Genomic DNA, 12,414 nt, shown 5'->3' on the forward strand with positions numbered 1-12,414 from the left:
TAATTGACTGATTTGATTTATATTATCACTTTGAATTTAACTGCTTATATTTACATTGTATTATGCTCAAAATAGTACACTAACAACTGATCATTAAAATGAAACTTATCTTTATACATCACACAGTAATTAGATAAAGTGTAAGACATTGAAAATTGGTTAACATTGTTTTTAAACTAATAAAAATAAACAAAGGTGGAGTATACAACAAACTTTCTTCAGTGAAACCATTTTTATGTAAGAATGTTTTTTTTTAAAAATTGAGTTATGCACATGTCAAATTATTTTAAATAACACAGTTGCATCAACAGACTCCCAAGTAATAACGGAAATAGACACTGAAAATTTAATCAAAACATTTGGACCTACACTGAACATAACACATAAACAAACATTAAAAAAACCATCAGAAAAATGAAGGGAATGACTTCATTTTATATCGTACTTCCCAGCTGAGAACAGCCGAAAATACCTAGAACGTTCATCTATCTATCTATTCATATATATATATATATATATATATATATATATATATTTGCCTACAGGGATAATGCATAAGCGGCCACTTTGATACACATGAACAGAAAACAAAATCCCAAATATAATTAGACAACCATTTACTTGTGTGATAAGATAAAAACCGAGAATACCTTCTTCGAAAAAAATACCAGAAAGAAAAGTATAATAAACTGTGTTAATTAAAGGAAGAATTAGCAGCCTTGAGACATTGAAGATTTCTTAATTAGGACTCCCTAAACTCATAGACTGAATACGAACTAACTATGATGTAATAGTGTTCGGTTTTCAATCGATCAGAAAATTTTGTTCTCTACATATATTGAATAATGTTATTAAATGCAATAGAGACAAACGTGATAATCAACATAATTCTTAGCTTTTTGCTAATATCATTTAGTGTTTCGGTGTTTGTAAAGCCCATTGGTACCGAAGTCAGAATTCATAAGCATGAAATTAGTTAATAACTATTCTGAATCTCTATCAGATGACGTCTATAAGATCATTTTATTGACCATAATTATGAATTGCTACATAATAGTAAACTAGAATGAACCATCTATTCATTATTATTCAATAATCACTAATTTGTTTTGGTCTATTTCAGTTTATTAGAAACATTATGATTAGAATAAAATCTGTTTTTCAAATGGTTTTTACTTTAAAAGAATTATAACTAAAAAGATTCTCTAAAACATTTCATAAGTCAAACACAATATATTTGAAAACTTATTACTAAATACATATTCTTTATACACGTCAGTCAGTCAACTACAACGTGGGACCAGGCACATATATGCATCGGTTCAAGTTGCCATACCTCATTAACACAACAAGATGAACACCAGACTCATAAAAGTAGTTAATTCAGAGTTGGTAATATATAAAAGATAGATTGCATATACATGTAATTGAGATTATACAAAATATGTAACATATAGATACTAAAAATTGTATAGGAAGAATTCAGATGGAATCTTTGAAGAAAAATACTAAAACCCAAAATTCAAAATAATTTCTTCAAGGTTACTATTGCCTCGTATATTACCCTCTGAATTAAAGTGTTTATTATTATAGATGATTCAGCTTAACTGAATTTAAAGATTTTTTTCACTTTACAGAGTTACCAAATGAATCGATTGGGTTTTTCTTGAAAATCATAGTATTTAGAAACCTACACAATAAATCTAGTTTATTATTGATGCTGCCCGGTCTATCTGTTATTTATAGTAGTCAATAATATGACAGTATTATCAACAAATTGTTTCAACTACATTTAGATGACTAAGACTTGTACATAACAAAAAATCTCTCAGTAATTAGTTGGATCTTGTTTTTTATTCTTTCTGAAAAAGAAATAAAGTTTTTAATTATTTACTTATCTAGTTTTTTTTGTTTTACATTTGTGTTTTAACAAAACGTTCATTCTTCAAATATGGTGAAAATCAGTCTAAATTACATACTTATTGACATTCGTTTTTTAAACAAGGAACTTAAATGAAAAGGGTGGGCATTTTAAAAATAATCCTACCATGATCTATTTGTTTGCAATTATAAATTATGAGGAAAATTTGTAACATTGAGTAGAATGTTATTTTTCTGACTGATCATTCTGTTGAATACTATGATTAAGTCCACAACGTATTTTGCACTTGTACGTACATTTATGTGAGTAAGTCCTGATACATAGTCTCATTACTAAGAAATGACCAATATAATGTTTGCCTACTTCTTAGTACTGATAAAATTCTATCGTTGAAACTAAAATGTGGCCACTGTTCCATGGCACTCAGTACTACGTAGACTATCTTTGAATATTACATTTTTGGTAAAGTTGTTCAGATGACCGAGGCCTATTTGTCGTTTAAATTCAAAACCAGCAGCAACCTTCATATTCAATCTTTTTTGATTAGACGATACCTAATGGATTTGGATTGGTATCATCCAGTTTCTTTGTCAGCTTAGTTGTGGAATCCGAAAATATATAACTTTACTGACTGAAGTATAAGATCAATAGTGTATATATGCAGAAAGGATAAAATTCCATGACCAGACAGACGGTTTTACTTTGAAAATCTGGAATTGTCAGCTTGCGTTAGTGAATAGATGCTTTGAATTCTATGAAAGACCTATAGTTGATGCATTTGTCATTAATAATTCCATTATCGAATCACTTACTATCTACAATCCAGCGGTTACATTCACGGTAACTAATATATTATGTCATCTGTCTCATTTATAGACATCTTACTCAGCGAATCGGTGAATAGATCCTTAAAACATATATCTACGAAATGTAAATAAAAAAACAATATATTTATTGACTTATATAGCTCTATACCTTCAAATAGACATAGGAAGTTTGGTCACTCAACATTATCGGAAACGAAAACTTAGTAGTAAGTAGTACGTTGCGAAGAAACTGATTTACTCGGAAACACTCTTCATAAAAAAAAACTACTTCAGTCGTTAACTTGACAAAAATATAAAAAAAGTATTCTTGGAAAGTATTATTATCCTTGTCTAAAATTTTAATTTGATAAATGATCGGGCATGATATGTCTGATTAATTTGATCGTTTGAACGTTATATGTAAGTGAACTTTGACTGATATTCCTTTTTTGTGCGTTTAAAATATAAGCTTTTTTCGTTTATCTTCTTGAAGCAAATTTGTTTACCCACTAAAGTAAAATACACAGATCCCTTAAATTGTCGTACATGGAATCCTGGTAACCTATAATTTTGAGGGATAGAAGATATTTTCGAATAATAAAATGCACCAAGTTATGGAAACAGTACTGAAATATCTCTAATAAAACATTTTATTCATATTAAATCAATCATTCATGAAGTGTCATTAGGCAGCAGTATTGAAACCTACTTTCTTCTAATGGAAAATTCTATATCAAGTGATGACTACTGAACATACTGTAAAGCAGAAAATAGAGTATACGATAAAACTGAGTCAAAAGAAATGCCTGTTACCTATCAGTAAATATATATCCATTTATTTATGAATCATTGTCTATTTGTAAATTATAAACTAAGAAGTTTTCTGCTAAACGTGTCTTTACTTATCTGCTTTAAATGAATATCGAGTAATATAAACAAAGATGGATAGTGGATAGCAGTGGAATCCAGGACGCGCGTTTCGTCCCATTTTGGTCTCGTCAGCTGGATGTACCTTCATCTCAGAGTTGATGTTCACCACGGGACTCGAATCCAGTATTGTTCGCTTCAAACGCCATCGCGTTATCCACTTAGCTACTGAGTGCTGATAGCCACTTGCTTGTGCAATGGGGTGAAGTTTTAAATTCACTTGGTGTTGTTTGCTCGTATCTTCCCATTGATGTTTAAGACTACAATTGATCAGTCTCTTGTTGGCATATGTGCAATCCTAAATGATAATAGGAAGATACAAGTAAACAACACCAAGTGAATTTAAGAATATCGAGTAAGGTTCATTTCCTGAAAGTTTTTGTATGCTTTCAATTTAATGGTATTCTGTTAATAACTACCTTCAATATGATGAACACCAAACACACATTAAAGAGTGCCCAATTGATTCACAATAATATAATAAAACATTTTAAATAGTGAAATTAGAAGCTCACAAATGACTTTTATATTTAGAAACATCTTTACAGAAAATACTCATAAGTTATAACTTGTAAAAAACCAAAATAATTTCAAGTTATAAGTGATTATGTGAAGTATGTTAACTAAAAGGAATGAACGATGAAATTATGAAAATAAACATAAAATAAATCGATACTTGAAAAGAAAATTACAAAATAATTAACAAAACATTTAGAATTTAATTGTTATTGTGGACTGATATCAGATGGAAAACCACTGGAAACTACGAAGTAATGGTTAATTGTCTCACTCGATTTTACTAATAATCAGACATTCACACCTTTACTATAAAGCGAGTTGAACGAGAGATATTTCATTTTTAGTGGAGTTTTGTTCTCTGAGCTGGATGGCTTGATCGTCGAGCTTTCATCGTTCTTCTGAACGATAAACTTCTACCTGACGTTTGTGCTGATGATGTCGTTCAGAAGAATGATGAAAGCTCCACGACTAAACCATCCAGCTCAGAGAACAAAACCCCACCAAAATCATCCACCTGATCTACAAACCTTCGCCTCCATCTCAAAATCATATGAGAGAGATATTTCAGTATTTCAGTAAGTATAAAATTCTTAAATTACTGAGTAAACATTGAACAACTTGAGTTTCCAAATCCGGTCGTTCTGTAAAACAGTGCGAGTGGTATTCAGTATCACTAACGATGTTTGTCTTAATCTAAACACTGCTGGATCAATGATAATCACTATCTCTCATTTCGGAATTGATTACGTTTTTTCTTATAATGATAACAATTTTAAGCATGGACCATCAAATTTTACATTTGAAGCCCAGTGATATTGCAATCATCACCAAATCTAAAGATCCTGGATACGATATTGGGTAACTTCGTTAATGCAAACTTTTAAAATGCTTCATGCTAGGACGAAACATTCGCCTAATACTCTCTAGTCCTCAAGCCATTTTCAGTGAATTTTCAAAGACTAATTTCAATTTGAACAACCCTTCTAGATACTCTTCTAATGATTATCACCTACGCTGTTTTATTTCTGAGCTACTATAATTCTATAAAGAATTAGTTACTTCAGCGGTACATTTAACAGATGAACTGATTCGTGAAGAATAAACATTTTCCTAAAAACAATTGAACGATACATCAATTTCTCTTTAAAAAAAGATTATTAAATTCATTATTATAATATGACATTCCATTTAGCAGTTAGGGTAGAAACAATTATGCCAATCTCTTAAGTTAATTTTTCGAAATATCTCATACTCTAAACATCTGAATAGTTCTCACAAAATAAATTGCAAAATCAAGACAATCACTATTCATTTTTGTGTATTCATAAAATAATAAAGCTGTGTCTTACAATACCCTATCACTAACTGATTTGTATCAAAGTATTGTGTAAAAATTCTTTACCTCAATGACCAATACATGGAAAGTTGAAAACAAACAGTGAACTGAGTAATTTAAAATCAAAGATATTTTTTATTAGTTGCCAAAAATTGTAATCAATTATTCACAGTAATTAGTGACGACTAAGTTATCTTTTCAAAATAAATAATATTCACAGTACAGTACGGTTAGAATACATAAATTGAGCGGTACCTAAATTGTGTATTCCTGACTTCCTTTATACTTAATCTGACAAACAAGGTCAACTGTTGTAAATTTTGTTTTATTTTTTCAATAAGTTGTAAACAGATAACTGCATACGATGGACATAAGTGAGTAATAGCCGTTTTGTGACCTTAATTTTCATTTTGGTTTATTTACTTACTGACTAACATATAAGCCAGAGAAAGAATATTTTACTTCGGTATCAATCACTGTAAATATCTCAGTCCTTCAGCATTTCTACCGTAGCCGATTGTCTCAGTGGTAACTTTCCAGAAGTTGAGGCTAGATGACAGTGGTTGAAATCTCTCAGAAAAAATCACTCCTATCATGACTACAGATATATTTTGCTGATGAGTATCAACTAAATGGAAACCGAACCTTAAGTTTTCACATCAACGAACTCCAACCATTTGTTATAACACCATGGTACTCACGTTCCTGAGTAACTGAGATTAGTGTCAACGTTGCAGCTCGACTGATAGAATTTGATCACCACTAAAAGACTTGAAAAACATGATAGGATGGTCATTATTTAAAGACTAATAAATATGAATACCATTAATTTAAAATTAAAACATTTACGAAGTTAGTCCCTAAATTGACTAGTGATCTTATTTTTATTAAAGTTTGTTCGATTGAGATTTACCGATCAAAGCCGTTGATTAATTAGATCACGTTCACGATTTCACTTATGAATTATCAATCAGTTAACTTGTAATAATGAAAAAACAAAACAGCATTTGTTTCAAAAGTGCTATATCATAATAGATTATTCATTACTAAATAGCAACATGTATAAAATATACATACTTTGAATCTGCGCTAGGAAACCCTATTGGATTTCGAGTCTAACGCCTTAACCACTTGGCCATCGCGACGATGCATATACTTACTTTTTATTTATTTCTATCTTTAAACTTATTAAATGTTCGCAATTGACTTATCAGAGATAGTTGATGATTCAGTAATTGTAGTAAATAATCATTTAATTACAATAAGCATTTAAATTTAACACTTAAACGATAATTAATATTTAAATGCTGATTTACAGCTGAATAATTAAATGTAGTTATATACAGGAATAAAGCAATTGAATCACCATGTAGATAATTGTTCCAAATTATATATATATTAGTCATTGGATTTATGTTTTAGTTTGTATTCATCAAACTATTTGTTGATAACTTCACTTACAGTATAAAGTAAGTATTTTAATATTGTTTAAAATAAGATTCATTCAGTTTGCTGTGAATCATGCTTGTAGTATCTAATAATTATGAATAAGGACTTCTAGATCTGCCAATATAAAATTGCTAGTATTTTACGATAAATCTCATATAGTCTATTCTAGTTTGTAATATTCAAAATGATGTGATTCATCTGATTAAATCACTTTATTATCAATAGGATTTGATCTGCCTTAAGAAGGACCTGACATGTATGACATTGATCACCGCCCAGTAATCAATTAATTGTCAATACATATCAGTCCTACTGGAGATCACTCGCGGCTCGGATAGCTCAGTGGGAACATCTCTGAATGTGAAACTGGGTGACATGGGATCGAATTCCCTCAAGATTGCAGGTACACCTTGCTGACAAGTGCCGAACAGTACGAAACCTAGATCTACAATTTCCAGTTGATTACCTCCAACCGTCATCTTTGATCAACATAGTGCACGTAATGTCGAGTCACCTAGACAGGTGGTCACATTTCAACTTGGTCGATATCATTCGATCTGCACTACGAAGGACCTGACATACATGACATTAATTACCATCCAGTGATCAATCAATTGTAATTATCAATGTTTTTATTCATAGTAATAACAATCAAGAAAGAGTAGCTCAATATCTCAGATCTTTTATTTCTGTCGATAAATTAAAATTTTTAAATTCACCTATTTATTTGACACATCTGAACTGACGTCTATTTTTTAAAAATTTTAATCAGTTCAGTGCTTATGATGTTACTCATTTGTTGATAACCTTACAACAAAATCGTTCACTAGTGCCTGTCTTTACTAAATAGTCATATATTCTTATCCAATGTCATACTACGTAATTGTTTTGCCGATCAAATGTCATCTAATAAGTGAATCAAAATTTCAATGTAATTTGCTTGACAATGATAAGTTGAAACTAATCATTAAAGGGTTTCAGACTTATATTTCTTACTAGTAAACACCTATCAGCATGGTTTATCTGTGGATCTGTGACCAATTTTCTTCCTGAAATTCAAACTTCCATAGTCTGGAAAACGTTGGTGATGACTAGTGTAGTGTCGGTTATTATGCTAAGCCCATATATCTTATTCTAGCTTTCGGACAGCTCAACTATTCATTCTACTTGAGTCATATTTTGACCTTGTTAATTATTCGCTTATCAATCTTGACTGCTTTTGTATTAGCGCATGTGTGTACATTTATGATCTCATTTATCACATGTCTGTAACTAATTTTGTGTGACTATAAATATTCAATAACGCTTAACTAAGGGGATTTGGCTTACCCGCCATCTCCACTGAGCGTCGTTTCGCTTCTCTCTGTTCCATTCGCTTCATATACAAAATATATGCATTCAAGTGTCCATTCTCGTTACTTGACTTATTTAATTCCGTTATTGACTAACGCGATTTAAGTCGATGATTGTTTACGATAACAATCATTCATACGATCAAACTTGAGTCAGATCCCGGGCCACTAAAGTGGAGAGCCCGTCGACAACATTGTCTGATCTAAATGACGACAAAATAATGGTCCCCACCAAATTAAGATGAACCAGTAGTAACTTTTCTGTGATGTTACTTCAAGTGGGTTGTAATCTAATGATCGATTTCAGTTTCCTTAAGATTACTGATGAGTATTAATAGAAACGGAACCTAAGTTCATCTAATAACTGCTACTAATTGCTTATTAAAATAAATTAGAAAGAGAAATGAACAAAAAAGAAATAATCCATAATCATAACTATTCATTATTGAAACTGATTTATTTTGATTAAAGAATACTATCTAGGGATGTTAGTCATTATGTTTATGTTTTTTTCATTTTTCTTAAAGACAATTCCCAAAATAATAATAATAAGTGGAAAAAACAAGTCGAGATGTGAGGTATAACTTAGTAAGATAGAAACTATTCGACAAAAAAAAGAACATCTGAAATAACTATTCATATACCATTCTTTTTTCACATTTTACAAGCTTAGCTTATGCCTATAACAACCTATACTAATTCTTAGATTTATAAGTAGTATGCTTTTAGTTACAATTCTACAAGTATCTAGACATACCAATAATACACACTTATATATCAATACACAAAGATACATTAAAATAAGAGTGTGACAGAGAATAATGTGAATGAGAGGAATAATTAGTAAAATGTAAAGAAATTGTTAAATTCATAATATTGAAGAATAGATTCAGTGTTAACAGAAATATACATATTTCTGAATAGTGAATTTATTTTTATACTAGATCTGTGTTTCTACGAGCTGAAACATAGAATAACTTACTCTAAAAAAATCAACTTTAATGTTCGTTGGAATCATGAACCAATCAAATTTAAACAACCATTAAAAGTCTGGAAATACTATTAAGGAGCACTACACTGGGACAAAAGATCCATTCAGGTTCTCAATGGTTTTTTAGGTCAGATCAGTTCGTGATCTCAAATCGCCGTACTTTTTCTTCAAGCTGTCGTACAAAGATAGGCCACCAAATCACAATATCGCTAGTCTCAAGAGGAGGCAATCTAATGTGAATGTAATTAACATTTTGTGGAAATAATCTCTTGTCAGTTAATTTGACCAGTTATTATTAGATAAAAATAATAATAAAGGATGTTCGTAAACATAATGTCATTTTATGATAAAAATCCCTGCCCTAGACCTCGAATTCTGAACCTTACGAAAAATGTGGGGACTTTAAAAAATCTACTTTGGGTTATTATAAGGCTTTGAGAAGACCGATAATTTTCATTCATAAAAACAAACTAATTTGTAGATTAGTAGAGAGAGTAATCTGAAGACATAAACAGTTTGATCAGTTGTGTGAAATCTATTTATACTTTAAAATAATGTTATGTTCTTTTCCTCAAAGTTTCAATTTACAAAGTTGATTCTTGATTAACTAAGAGCTAGCCGAAAATTTCTCACGGTTGTTATAAGCTCTCCCCTATACTATACTCTTACCGAAAATAGCTCGAAATCTGACAGATATCAATTCAAAGAACTTGAATTATTATCCAACACTTGAATATAACACACTTGGAAAAAGGTTACTGTAGCAGTACACACGAAATGCTTCAATAAAAAAGCTCTATAACACTCTGTAGATCAGATTTATCTGTTATCTGAGTTAAATAAATTTAACGTTGCCAGTCAATCAAACATTACATAACTGAGAGTTTCTCACTTGATTATCAGTGATATTAATTAAGGCCGTTTCAGGTAAGCAGTGAAAAACATAAAAGATACAATAGTTCAACAGAATCCTAATTTATGTCCACCATAACAACTTAAATAACTAAATAAACAGAAATGGTTTCTATCTAATTGATCTGAGTTCAAGACAAAGTCAGTTTTTCGAGTTAAACTGAAAAAAAATAAAAAGGAGGGGGTATATGCTAAGATTATTCACTGAGCGTGCTACTCAATTAAGTCAAAATTCTTAAATCTACGAATTTCAACTTCTTGCCTTCACAATTCCCAAATTAATCAGTTAACTAATTTTAGTTTTTTTAGGAGTTATTCAGTTTCACAATAATGATGAGTATCCAAATGAAGTTTACAAATCTATTGATAAATCTTGACTTAAATATAACCCATCAAATCGGTATCTACCTATCTACAACTTAAGATAACGATTATGCTTCATCACAAATAACTAATTGAAAAAGAAAAAGAATTATTGAATAGAATTTCATAGATCAAGAGGTATCAAGTTTGAGTTTCATAGTTTCTATCTTATATGTAACCATGTTAGCTCACCGTTTAAGACTCAAAGTAAAACTTTTTATAAAAAAGAATACTTCAGATGTTGATATCAGTTTGTAAAACTGTCGACTTTCATATTTTTCATTGATTTGACCTGACTAAGAAAACCTATTCAATAGTGATGATGATGATGATCCAAAGTTGTAAGTTATTTTAAATCACAGCAGGATTCCGGTAAGTGTTGAAAATCATTTTCTTTTTGTTTTAACATATTCATTATATAATAGTTAACTAGTGAATATGAAATAAATTGTAACTTTCATTTTATAATTATAAATTCAGTAAATAGTAAGTAATAGATTATGACAGGATAATTCAACATGTTTTATAAGTAAAGAATGAATGATATGAACACTATAATAATTGACAAAATGACTTTAAAAAACCGACAACTGATAAACAAAAAGTTCTGATATAATGACAAATGATGAACAGAGAAAACAGAAGTTAATGTGACCACACAAACATTGAGGTGGAATAAAATTATATGAATTGTTCTTTAATTATATTATAATTAGATATCCATAGTGATTATATTTTCATAGATCTCGTTTAATTTATACCTGATGTTTTGAGTAAACAATTTTGTTAAAAAAAAAGAAAGAAAGATTCACCTTCTATGTGGATACAAAATTAATTATTCATCATTAGGAATTCATTATACTGTTATGTATGAAAAAATGTTGTTATTGATTTATTCCATTAACTAAACACTTGAAGTTGAGCCGATTTTTATTCAAAAAATTTCAAAGTTTTAAGGGTGGGGAGGGTTAACTCTACCTCTCCAAGTGCTGTCACATGGCCACGCGTATACAACCACTGACAGGGAAGTCCTAATCACTGCCTTTTCGTGGCAAGGGTGCTGTTTACGAAACCCAGAGGACGAAAAGTGAATGTCCAGTGCTTTAATCGGATTGGTGGATACGGAGAGTTCGCCTAGGGTAGGTGGAAAACCCTGATTCCAAACCAATGGTGTGTGAACCAATCGTTGGTCACCGGATAACATATGACTGCATCTCGTGACTTTGCTTCACTGTCTTGTGGATCAAACCTTTAGGTCGTATGCTCCAGGTGTGGTCCCCTAAGAAAACCACCTGCTCCGGTTTAGGCACCCGGGCAGTATCACAGTCCACACAAAAATCAAGTGGCTTGTGTGGCGCATATGTATTCGGTGCTCCTTTGTACCAATATTTATGTGCTCAAATAAATAAGTTCATATTGATTAACCGAATCGTTTTTAAAGTACACTGTCTTATTTGATAATATTGAAACTGTAACTAGAGAATACAATCATATCTAAAAGACTAGACAAGTATGTCATTGGTTGCTACTCATTTAATGATAGAACCCTTTTTGCAAGATCTAGTAAGTTGTAATAATGTTACCTAACCCGATGGTAAATTTTCAGGATTAAACAAACGATGTTCCGAGTACCCCAAGTAAAATAAATTTCCTCCAAGGTCTATAGAATAGATATTAGACATATGTATCATTTAAATATCAGTCATCCATACAAATTTTATATAACAGAACTATCTGAAATGTAATTTATGTTAAAACTTGTTGGATATATTAAATAGTAAAGAATTATGTTCATCATTTGTTTGGTGGTAACACAAACTACATCTATATCTACATACCTAGTTCTTAACTACTCTATATAACAAATGATATTACTT

At 30.5% G+C, this 12,414-nt stretch overlaps 1 protein-coding gene across 2 annotated transcripts in view; it reads right to left on the reverse strand.

Moving 5' to 3' along the window:
- MS3_00001882 (uncharacterized protein) overlaps window positions 1–12,414 on the reverse strand; it is a gene marked incomplete at both ends in the record, with an annotated part of 108,123 nt that overhangs the window by 55,768 nt on the left and 39,941 nt on the right. The window lies entirely within an intron of this gene.

This window comes from Schistosoma haematobium, chromosome 1, assembly GCF_000699445.3.
Source record: "Schistosoma haematobium chromosome 1, whole genome shotgun sequence".
In the NCBI taxonomy this organism is placed as follows: Eukaryota; Metazoa; Platyhelminthes; class Trematoda; order Strigeidida; family Schistosomatidae; genus Schistosoma; species Schistosoma haematobium.